Genomic DNA, 12,500 nt, shown 5'->3' with positions numbered 1-12,500 from the left:
TTCGTCCAAAGTGGAGTGAAGCTTTACAATAAACTCTTTGTAAGATATCCAAAGATGCACGTAAGCGTGCAACATAAGGGCGTCAATATCTCACTCTGTATCTGTTCAATCTTGTCTGACTTCTTTTGATCTTTTCACACTTTCTTTACTCTGTTCCTTCAGACCAGTTTGTGGGATTGAAAAACATTTTGGAAAAAGAGAGTTGGTTCTTCAGACTTGTGTTTTTCTGTTTTCAAAATGTTCTTCTGGAACGGGCGTTTGGTGCTGATCCAGACCTCAAGATATCTGCCATTTCACCGAGTGTTTAGTCCTTGTTTTTAACTACTGGGTTGTGTTCATGTGCTGATGGGAAAGTCAGACATCTGGAACTTCAATATAACACATTACACTGTTGATTCATTTGACTATTGGTCAGAAACTCTCACCGGGAAGACATTACGGAGGCGGCAGCAGTTAGAAATTATTTATTTTTCCTTGATGCTAGTGTTCTCAAGTGAACCTTGGCATTTGAATGATCTCTTGTGGTGTGTGTGTGGACATGTGTGTGTTTGTGATTAAGATCCAATTGGCTCCCTGACAGGTCCACCTACACAGAGCAGTCACAAGACATCCCGTCCTCCTTTTATATCCCTCACTCTCTTGTGTGTTAGTTAGGGAACACACAAGACTAACTTTAAAGCCTAAAGAAACACCGAACGCTGCTTAGGGACAAAGCAAAATGAGATAAAGTGGGAAGAGAAAAAACAATAAGCTCAAAGTAAAAGAACTGAAAGACTCATTTGAATAGAGGAATGTATCCCATACTATCTTGCAAGCAAGGAACATTTGTTGTTATGCATTCTTTGTAAAAAAAAAGAAGAATGAAGGAGTTCTAATCCGTCCGAGAGCATCAGGTGACCTTGATCTACAGATGTCTCCTTTCTCTCTCACCTGTGTTTTATACAGCTCCCCCTGAAGTGCTTATTAACAAATATTTGTGATTGCAGTCCAAACCCGAGCCGACTCGCCTCGTCTTTAAATCCTTCAACGCCTTTTTATTATTATCTGCATCCACCCCCCCCGTCTCCAGTTTCTCCTCTAGTGTCTTTTTCTCTGTGCATCTTCTTTTAACGCTAGAAGCTGATTGTAAAAACGATCTCACTTTGTTTCCAAGCTTTCTTTAACTCTCTAGTTTCATTGGTCGTCCAAACAAAAATAGACTTCTTATTAAATCCGGCATTATAATAAAAACAGACTTCCCAATAACGTTGCACATTAGCATCTCAAAATGGCAGCAAGAAATACATGTTTCAAATGTAAAAATTTGAAATATGTACTTATTCTCCACCAACATTTCAACCTGTAGCCAATCGACTTCATCTGGACATCCATTCAAGAGTTTTAATGGATTATGTACATGAAGAGTTAATGTTGCCTAGAAATATGAAGTAACAGCGCATTTATTCAACTTCTAAAACACATCCAATATCACAAAACGGTAATGCAACCAACCAAGAATATTTGTAAGATTTTTGGGACAACGTTCTCAAACTTTAGCCTAACAACGACTTCAAAATGGACGAGATTCAAAAACACACCTTGTTTCTCAAAGCAACATTCAAGCAAGTTTAATAATAGTAAATATATTTCTTTACCTAGTGTCCTTTCCCCTATCTTTGGTACACACGTTTTCAAACTAATATGGGCTAGAATGAGATATATTTAAACAAAAAGAACCATAATAAAGACATTAACTTATATAAGTAGTTCAACATTTCTACAGGAGCAAACGTAATGTTGTTTTGATGCCTCAACAATACACAAGTAGGGACTACAACCAATCAACTAGCTTCACTCATAATGCACCAGACTATTGATATGTTGATTGACGGTGAAGTCCACCAATCAACCTCTTTATATAAAATCCACCCTCCTTCTTCTTCTTCTTCTTCTTCTACCTTTAGTACTTGTCATCTTCCATCTCTCGCCTCACTCTCAATCTGTTCATCTGATATGAGACTGATGGCGAGCAGCGATACACACTGTGAATGAGGTCGTCAGGGCTACTTCAAAAAGGCAGAAAGCTGTTTTGACTGCAGCTGAATCGACTTCAGTGTGGGAGGAATCTGCTTCTTTCTTCTTCTGTGTTTTTCTCCCGTCTCTCGGTCCACTTTCAAAGCTTCCTCGTTCCTTTTGAGCACCTGTTTCTCTAATCACACCACTCACAAGGAAACAGGGCTTCCCCAGAAACCACATGGGAACACGTGGTATGAGTCAGTGTGTGTGTGTGTGTGTGTGTGTGTGTGTGTGTGTGTGTGTGTGTGTGTGTGTGTGTGTGTGTGTGTGTGTGTGTGTGTGTGTGTGTGTGTGTGTGTGGCCTAGCATTACCATCGTTGTGGGCACCTAAATCTGTTTACACAGGTTAGGATAAGTGTCCAGGAAATGCATGTAAGTCAATGTAATGTCCCCTGAAGTGATGTATACATGGTATGTGTGTGTGTGTGTGTGTGTGTGTGTGTGTGTGTGTGTGTGTGTGTGTGTGTGTGTGTGTGTGTGTGTGTGTGTGTGTGTGTGTGTGTGTGTGTGGCCTAGCATTACCATCCTTGTGGGCACCTAAATCTGTTTACACAGGTTAGGATAAGTGTCCAGGAAATGCATGTAAGTCAATGTAATGTCCCCTGAAGTGATGTATACATGGTGTGTGTGTGTGTGTGTGTGTGTGTGTGTGTGTGTGTGTGTGTGTGTGTGTGTGTGTGTGTGTGTGTGTGTGTGTGTGTGTGTGTGTGTGTGTGGGTGGGTGTGTGCGCGTGTGTGTGTGTGTGTGGGTCTAGCTACTGTTTCTTTACACGTTTCAGTGTACAGTTACCACATTAGCTTTTATATACTTGTCTAAACGGAGTCGTTTCAAAGCTATAGAAACATATTTCATCTCCTTGGCTGCTGCCTCCTTCCCTCCTTGCCTAAACCGATGGAGATGTTTTACATTTTCCTGACAAGAACATCTTGTATTTGGAAGAATTATGATTCTATTCTCTCAGGAGCAGAGGTGGAATAAGTATGATGTTGTTGTAGTAAGTGTGGGAAAGATGCATTACTTTTTTAACTGTATCAGCACCTTATTTAAACCTGCATTAAGTGCTTGTTCTGCCTCTTAAGGGCAGCAGAACTAACAGCTAACACAATATTTGATGTATTTTATTATAAAGCTTTCATCTAGAAGATATTATAAGGAATGATAGCATTCATTTTTGGCCAGCTGATGATTGTAAGTCAGATAATTACTTTTTGTTTTGCTCTGTTTTGGTCCCCACCACCAAATACGAAACATCTTTAGCCGCCAAATACTATACTACGTTTATGAGCTAATTGCTAACTTTACAGGTAAAGTACGGTAGGTTTAAGAGTTTGTTTGCAGTGTGGCTGAACCAAAATTACATGTCTTGACCTTAACACCAAATAAAAAGCTGAAATACCTTAAAACTCTTCATAAATCTACGGGTAAATCAAATCGAAAACCTATTTTGTTTTGATAACCATGCCAACAAAGTAGCCTTAAGGAGCTGTCTCTCAAACATCCTTTGTTGTCACATAATCTACATTTGTTTGAGTCTTCAATTTAATTCCGTTTGACTTCTTTCTGTGTCTCTCCTAATCACCTCCTTCTTCCTTTCCTCAACTCTTCATCAGATCAGTGTCCCTGTTCCTATCCTAATAACTTGTACTGTACATACATAGGTCACACATTCTGTTTGTACTGCAAACCGCTTGGCATCAGTGTGTGTGTGTGTGTGTGTGTGTGTGTGTGTGTGTGTGTGTGTGTGTGTGTGTGTGTGTGTGTGTGTGTGTGTGTGTGTGTGTGTGTGTGTGTGTGTGTGTGTGTGTGTGTGTGTGTGTGTGTGTGTGTGTGTGTGTGTGTGTGTGTGTGTGTGTGTGTGTGTGTGTGTGTGTGTGTGTGTGGGTGGGTGGGTGGGTGGGTGGGTGTGGGTGTGTGTGTGTGTTCCTCCTGGTCTTTGTTAATCCCAGGTCAGTGTGTTGGCTGGTATGCAGCTAAGCCGTTAGCATGCAGTCGGAGGATAATGTTCGGCAGTGAGGTGCATGCTGGTCTCTCAGGAGCATTTTTCACATTGTTTAGTGACACAGGGGGAGGAAGGAGGCACCTGATCCAACACTTGTTAACACATTAGTCATTTCAAAGTATTACGATGAATAAAAGAATATAATATCAGTGTATTTTATCTTCTGTCTTTAGCTTGTGTAACATTTTCGGGAAGTGTTTAGAGAGATTACTGTGTCGTGTTCATGGTTGTACCTTGGATTTTGGAGGACTTTTTGCACAGTTTTCTTCTATTTATTGGTTTGGATGGACAGATGTGTGACAAATGAAAGGACCAATCAACATAGAGTGATTTTACAAAGCCTCCCGAAGAGATACATCTCATAGTCAGATTATTTAAGGCTCTAACCTGGGCGAGAGAGCATGATAAAAAGATATTCCCTCCTTTGTGGTGTGTTTTAATTGGGATAAAAGCAAGTTTTAGATTGAAAATCTATTCTTTTGCTAAGTGTATTTCCCTAATTGGCATTTATCGTTGTACGTTGGGTTAAAGCAAAGGAATATGTTGTTGCTGCGTGTGTGTTTGAGTGTGTATGAGTGAGACCATTTTGCTGTATTGACATTACATTTTCAAATATAAACACATACCTCTATTTCTCTTGGCTTTCACTGCAGGCTGTGTGTGTGTGTGTGTGTGTGTGTGTGTGTGTGTGTGTGTGTGTGTGTCCTAGCATTACTATCCTTGTGGGGACCTACATCTGTTAACACAGTCACGTGTGGGGACTCACCTCCCTTATGGGGACATAACGGAGGACCCCATGAGGGGAATCATTCATTTTAGGGTGAAGACTTGGTTAAGGTTAAGGTTAGGATAAGTCTCCAGGAAATGCATGTAAGTCAATGTAATGTCCCCTGAAGTGATGTGTGTGTGTGTGTGTGTGTGTGTGTGTGTGTGTGTCCTAGCATTACTATCCTTGTCTGGACCTACATCTGTTAACACAGTCACGTGTGGGGACTCGCCTCCCTTATGGGGACATAACGGAGGACCCCATGAGGGGAATCATTCATTTTAGGGTGAAGACTTGGTTAAGGTTAAGGTTAGGATAAGTCTCCAGGAAATGCATGTAAGTCAATGTAATGTCCCCTGAAGTGATGTGTGTGTGTGTGTGTGTGTGTGTGTGTGTGTGTGTGTGTGTGTGTGTGTGTGTGTGTGTGTGTGTGTGTGTGTGTGTGTGTGTGTGTGTGTGTGTGTGTGTGTGCGCGCGCACATGTCAACACTGAATACACAGCATTCCTAGTCTCCTCTAGACAAACAGACCCCCGCCAGTCCAAACAACGGGAAATATCAGACATCTGCCCGAGCGCAGAGAGAGAAGAAGAAGAAGAGAGGGTGGAGGGACCGATGGAGACGAGAGGTGGAAAAAATGTGGAACTGAAAAGGAAAATAGATGACTAGAGAGGATAAGAAAGAGAGATAAAGGGAAGGAGTTAAGGAAACCAGGAAGAGGACAGTTACCTAAGCTTTATGTGTTTCCAATCAATAACATATTTTGGAGCCATCCTGTCTTCTGATTCAACAATTGATTATCAGATTTATGCGTTTAGAAATAGATATTTATTCAAATTATTTTATCAAGAATCTGGTCCTTTTTTATTTTCAAAAACTGACTTTGCTCATTGGGGTTATGTCACTTTCGAACTCACTTTTGGATTAATTATTCACATCAAAAAGGATTACATATGCAGTTGTAGGTTGTGAAAATGATCTTATGTCTTAGCCTAAAACAAACTATGAATTTGTTACAATTAAATAAATAAAAATGCCCAAAACCTGCAAATAAGAGTTGACATTTTAAATTGATGTCCCCTCTCAATGTGTGTGTGTGTGTGTGTGTGTGTGTGTGTGTGTGTGTGCGCATGCGTGTGCGCATGCGTGTGTGTGTGTGTGTGTGTGTGTGTGTGTGTGTGTGTGTGTGTGTGTGTGTGTGTGTGTGTGTGTGTGTGTGTGTGTGTGTGTGTGTGTGTTCTCATTTAGAGGCCTTTTGAATTGAGAATAGTTAAGAGAAATGTAGGCAAGGCAGAGGACCTGCCGTGACCTGCTTCTCCTCCTCAGATCAGATCAGAGTTGAGCAAGAGAGAGCACGTTGAGGAGAGCCAGACAGCAGCTAGAAAGCAACGTATTCGTGATGGACAACATGTAAGACATCTAGAATATACCTTTTTGATGGCATTTTGATTCATGAATTTCAATTTAAAGTCTCTGATGTGAATGAGATGTGTTGCATCTTATTACCTGCATGCTTCACATCATACTGCCCTCATGTGGTGAAGACAGGGAACTATAAATGCACAGGTAGCAACAAAGATGCACTTAATACTGTAGTTTGGACTTTAGCTCCGATAAAGGGGATTCTTAGCGCTTAAAAATACAATAATATGTGAGCGTATATGACTTTAGCTGACTTAAATGCAATTACAACAAGTAGAAAGGAAAATGCAGCATGCAAATACATCTAAGTCAGCAAAGCGTAACTCATCAAAATGCACATTTAATAACAGAATAAAACCAAAAACGAATGATAAATTGTGCATTAAAGTGCCAAAGATGTACTATTCAGAGAGCTGCTAATCGTCCCTAACGATGTAATGTGTCCAGCTTTGTGTCTACAGATTGGGGGAAACACCAGCGTAATGTTGAAAAGCCTGAACCTAGACGAGTAGAGGCTCTAACAGGAGCTGATGTACACTGAAATGGGATCAAATGGGGCTTATCTCGGAGCGTTAAATACTTTTGCCAACACATGAAACCCTGTATCGTTCAGTCTCACTCAGAGAGAAGTCAAACACTCCTCCTCTGTCCCACTATCAGCCAGATAAAGCCACTGCTATCTTGTTGTGTCTACAGCAAAGGCTCATGGGTAAATATTGAGGTTAAGCTGCGGTTCATCCAAACAGAGACTCAGGTCTCACAGGTTTCACCGCTCGGTTTACGGAGGCGAGGAGGAGATCGCTCCACAGTATTAAACAGATGTGGACTTTGAGAGATGTGAGATGTTTAGATTGGACCTAATAAGATTCAAGATTCAAAAGCTTTATCTTCATATGCACAGCTACAGTCCCAGGCTCCTCCCACAATTTATCATAAATATATCTGACATAAAACAAGTACTCGTTTAAAAAAGCTGAAGTACTCAGACCTTGTACTTGAGTAAAAGTAGAAGTACTCAGATCTTGCACTTGAGTAAAAGTAGAAGTACTCAGATCTTGCACTTGAGTAAAAGTAGAAGTACTCAGATCTTATACTTTAGTAAAAAGTAGAAGTACTCGGATCTTGCACTTGAGTAAAAGTAGAAGTACTCAGATCTTGTACTTTAGTAAAAGTAGAAGTACTCAGATATTGTACTTGAGTAAAAGTAGAAGTACTCAGATCTTGTACTTTAGTAAAAGTAGAAGTACTCAGATATTGTACTTGAGTAAAAGTAGAATCAGATCTTGTACTTGACTCAAAGTAATAGTCCCAGAGTGTAGGAATACTCTGTTACAGTAAAAGTCCTGTATTCGAAATGTTCCTCAAGTGAAAGTCGTAAAGTATTATCATCTAAATATAGTGAAAGTAGCGACAGTAAAAGTAGTCATTGTGCAGATTGGTCCATTTCAGAATAATATATATGATATGTTTTAGAGAGTAGAGGTACAATGTAGCATCAAATGTAAATACTCAAGTAAAGTACAAGTACATCAAAATTGTACTTAAGTAAATGTACTTAATTGACAAAGAGAGTGGTCACACCCCTGCGTTGGACTGTACGAGTCCAAAGAGAAAAGCAGTTCTGGACCACACAGATGTGTCCGATGACCCTGAACGCATCGCTGAACCTCCACCCAGTCTTCCAGAGAGTCAGAAGGTGTAGACCTTTGTCTCCCGTCTTCCTCCGTGGCACATTTTCAGGTTTTCAGCTGCTCGCCGCTCCCCTCTCTAATTTCTCGTTGCCCGTAGCTACTACGCTTTCGTGCCAAACGGTGATGTATGTTCAGCGTTTCAGAACAACGTCGAGAGGCAAGTCTGAACCTGAGGAAGAAAGGGAGGGCCGGGGTGGGTCTCCATATCTCCAGGGGAAGGAATTATATGTGTGTGTGTGTGTGTGTGTGTGTGTGTGTGTGTGTGTGTGTGTGTGTGTGTGTGTGTGTGTGTGTGTGTGTGTGTGTGTGTGTGTGTGTGTGTGTGTGTGTGTGTGTGTGTGTGTGTGTGTGTGTGTGTGTGTGTGTGTGTGTGTGTGTGTGATTTTTGAGGAACTTCCCAACACTCCCTAGAAAAAGTGTGTTTTCTTCCCGCAGTATTTAGGATGCAATAATGCTGAATGTGTCACAGAATATGAACGAGGTTTGGAGCCTTGAAATGCTCCAGGTGTCTCTCAGTGGGAAGTCACTTGAGGTCAACGTTCATTAAATGAAAAGAGAAGAGAAAACTGGGTTTAGAAGGAAAGAGAATTCCTGGGAATATCAATGGAATTCCTTGTCCTGTGTGTGTGTGTGTGTGTGTGTGTGTGTGTGTGTGTGTGTGTGTGTGTGTGTGTGTGTGTGTGTGTGTGTGTGTGTGTGTGTGTGTGTGTGTGTGTGTGTGTGTGTGTGTGTGTGTGTGTGTGTGTGTGTGTGTGTGTGTGTGTGTGTGTGTGTGTGTGTGTGTGTGTGACAGTCGGGGGTCTTCCTCTTCCAAAGAGCCAGTTAGTCAAAAAACACATGGTTGGATTTATTGTTTGTTTTTTTTGTTTTTAGAGTTAGTGAAAATATTTGGTTTGGTGTTCGCTCAGCACCTTGAAGTAGTCAAAGTCCGGCAGCGATGAAAGGGATCAACGGCTCGGGGCCTGCAGTGCCACCCACCAGAACAAGGAAAACACACACACACACACATATATCTTTTAAACACGCAGATGTAGGACACACACTCGTATGCTGAAATGTAGCCAACCCTAACCCTAAATGTATTGTAATACATTTGAATGCGTGTGTGTGTGTGTGTGTGTGTGTGTGTGTGTGTGTGTGTGTGTGTGTGTGTGTGTGTGTGTGTGTGTGTGTGTGTGTGTGTGTGTGTGTGTGTGTGTGTGTGTGTGTGTGTGTGTGTGTGTGTGTTCTACATTGTGGTTTCTGGCTGCTGATCTGTGATAAGTGTTGAAAAGCAGGAGTCGTCAGTTGTGGTTGAATTGTGTATTAATGATGGCAGCTGTGTGTGTACTACATGAGAGTATCTGTCTATTGACAGTGCGGTGTGTGTGTGTTCTGCATGCATGCATCAGAGTATGTGTCTTGTATCTGAGTGTGTGTGTGTGTGTGTGTGTGTGTGTGTGTGTGTGTGTGTGTGTGTGTGTGTGTGTGATTGAGGGCAGGGCAGTGTGTGTGTATAGGTGTGTAATCATCAGTCTTTGATGAGCGGGGGAATTCCAGTCTCGCCAGTCTAATCCCCGGTGCATGCCTTCCGCTCACCCTCCATCACTTTATACCTATAGCGCTTTTTTTTTTTACTTACACTACATACTGATATACACCTGAACATCAGCTGGAGAGGACTCTTTAAAGTAGAGACACTACATACTGATATACACCTGAACATCAGCAGGAGAGGACTCTTTAAAGTAGAGACACTACATACTGATATACACCTGAACATCAGCAGGAGAGGACTCTTTAAAGTAGAGACACTACATACTGATATCCACCTGAACATCAGCAGGAGAGGACTCTTTAAAGTAGAGACACTACATAATGATATACACCTGATCATCAGCTGGAGAGGACTCTTTAAAGTAGAGACACTACATACTGATATACACCTGAACATCAGCAGGAGAGGACTCTTTAAAGTAGAGACACTACATACTGATATACACCTGAACATCAGCAGGAGAGGACTCTTTAAAGTAGAGACACTACATACTGATATACACCTGAACATCAGCAGGAGAGGACTCTTTAAAGTAGAGACACTACATAATGATATACACCTGATCATCAGCTGGAGAGGACTCTTTAAAGTAGAGACACTACATACTGATATACACCTGAACATCAGCAGGAGAGGACTCTTTAAAGTAGAGACACTACATACTGATATACACCTGAACATCAGCAGGAGAGGACTCTTTAAAGTAGAGACACTACTTACTGATATACACCTGAACATCAGCAGGAGAGGACTCTTTAAAGTAGAGACACTACATACTGATATACACCTGAACATCAGCAGGAGAGGACTCTTTAAAGTAGAGACACTACATACTGATATACACCTGAACATCAGCAGGAGAGGACTCTTTAAAGTAGAGACACTACATACTGATATACACCTGAACATCAGCAGGAGAGAACTCTTTAAAGTAGAGACACTACATACTGATATACACCTGAACATCAGCAGGAGAGGACTCTTTAAAGTAGAGACACTACATACTGATATACACCTGAACATCAGCAGGAGAGGACTCTTTAAAGTAGAGACACTACATACTGATATACACCTGAACATCAACAGGAGAGGACTCTTTAAAGTAGAGACACTACATACTGATATAGACCTGAACATCAGCAGGAGAGGACTCTTTAAAGTAGAGACACTACATACTGATATACACCTGAACATCAGCAGGAGAGGACTCTTTAAAGTAGAGACACTATATACTGATATACACCTGAACATCAGCAGGAGAGGACTCTTTAAAGTAGAGACACTACATACTGATATACACCTGAACATCAGCAGGAAAGGACTCTTTAAAGTAGATACACTACATACTGATATACACCTGAACATCAGCAGGAGAGGACCCTTTAAAGTAGAGACACTACATACTGATATACACCTGAACATCAGCAGGAGAGGACTCTTTAAAGTAGAGACACTACATACTGATATGCACCTGAACATCAGCAGGAGAGGACTCTTTAAAGTAGAGACACTACATACTGATATACACCTGAACATCAGCAGGAGAGGACTCTTTAAAGTAGAGACACTACATACTGATATACACCTGAACATCAGCAGGAGAGGACTCTTTAAAGTAGAGACACTACATACTGATATACACCTGAACATCAGCAGGAGAGGACTCTTTAAAGTAGAGACACTACATACTGATATACACCTGAACATCAGCAGGAGAGAACTCTTTAAAGTAGAGACACTACATACTGATATACACCTGAACATCAGCAGGAGAGAACTCTTTAAAGTAGAGACACTACATACTGATATACACCTGAACATCAGCAGGAGAGAACTCTTTAAAGTAGAGACACTACATACTGATATACACCTGAACGTCAGCAGGAGAGGACTCTTTAAAGTAGAGACACTACATACTGATATACACCTGAACATCAGCAGGAGAGAACTCTTTAAAGTAGAGACACTACATACTGATATACACCTGAACGTCAGCAGGAGAGGACTCTTTAAAGTAGAGACACTACATACTGATATACACCTGAACGTCAGCAGGAGAGGACTCTTTAAAGTAGAGACACTACATACTGATATACACCTGAACATCAGCAGGAGAGGACTCTTTAAAGTAGAGACACTACATACTAATATACACCTGAACATCCGCAGGAGAGGACTCTTTAAAGTAGAGACACTACATACTCATACATAGAGAGAGAGCTAACAGACAGATACAGACGGAGGGAGTGGAATAAATATCTGCAGCTCACTGACCTCTCTAAGTGGATTACATGGGGGGGGGGGGGGGAGACAGAGGGGGAGGCATGGAGAGACAGAGGTGATGCATTCAGGCACATTTTGAAACCATGCTTACTTCATTACAGGCTGGTATTTTACCCCCGAGGGAAGAAGAGTTGCAGACAATCACTGCAGTGCAACACCTAAGCCTGCAGCTACATAACAACACTGATGATAGCATGTCATGCAACAAGCGTATATTCTTATATTTTAAGTAGAACAAAAGGAAAAGGCATTAAGATTAAGATTTATCCAAAGGGGAATGTATTGCAGCAGTGGTACATTTAAGAAAACTATCCATAATTCAGCTTGTATGCCATCGTTGAGACCCTAAAACATTTGTACTGTTGGTAAATTACAGTACCCTAACCCTTCCTATAACGTCATAATTATTAGTTAAATGTTGTTGAAGATAAGTAATATGTTGTATGAATGATCCAATTGTGTTCAAAGTAGTTGTTAACTTTCAGACACATTATGTGGATTTTCATACGTGTGAAAATACAGATATATAAGGTGCTGGTTCTCAGGCTGAGGGTCAGGACCTTACTAGGGGTCACGAGACATGACTAAGGGCTCGTGAGACAATCACTAGGATAGGAAAGGAGGAAAATAAATATCTAATATAATATCGAGATCGAAAACAATTAATTTGTAATTGTTCTAATCAGAAACGCGTGAAAGTGTGAAAGTGTGTGTGACTATTCCTGTTTTTATTAAGATGAGTGCCAA

The 12,500-nt window shown here is 41.1% G+C and overlaps 1 protein-coding gene across 1 annotated transcript in view; it reads left to right on the top strand.

The window, feature by feature from the left end:
* The window catches only part of col4a5 (collagen, type IV, alpha 5 (Alport syndrome)), a 62,101-nt gene that overhangs the window by 7,639 nt on the left and 41,962 nt on the right, over positions 1-12,500 (top strand). The gene's annotated exons all lie outside the window — the stretch shown is intronic.

This window comes from Notothenia rossii (genome assembly GCF_949606895.1).
Source record: "Notothenia rossii genome assembly, chromosome: 3".
NCBI lineage: Eukaryota > Metazoa > Chordata > Actinopteri > Perciformes > Nototheniidae > Notothenia > Notothenia rossii.
The sequence above is the reverse complement of the archived record's forward strand: the minus strand, read 5'-3'. Positions and strand labels throughout refer to the sequence as shown.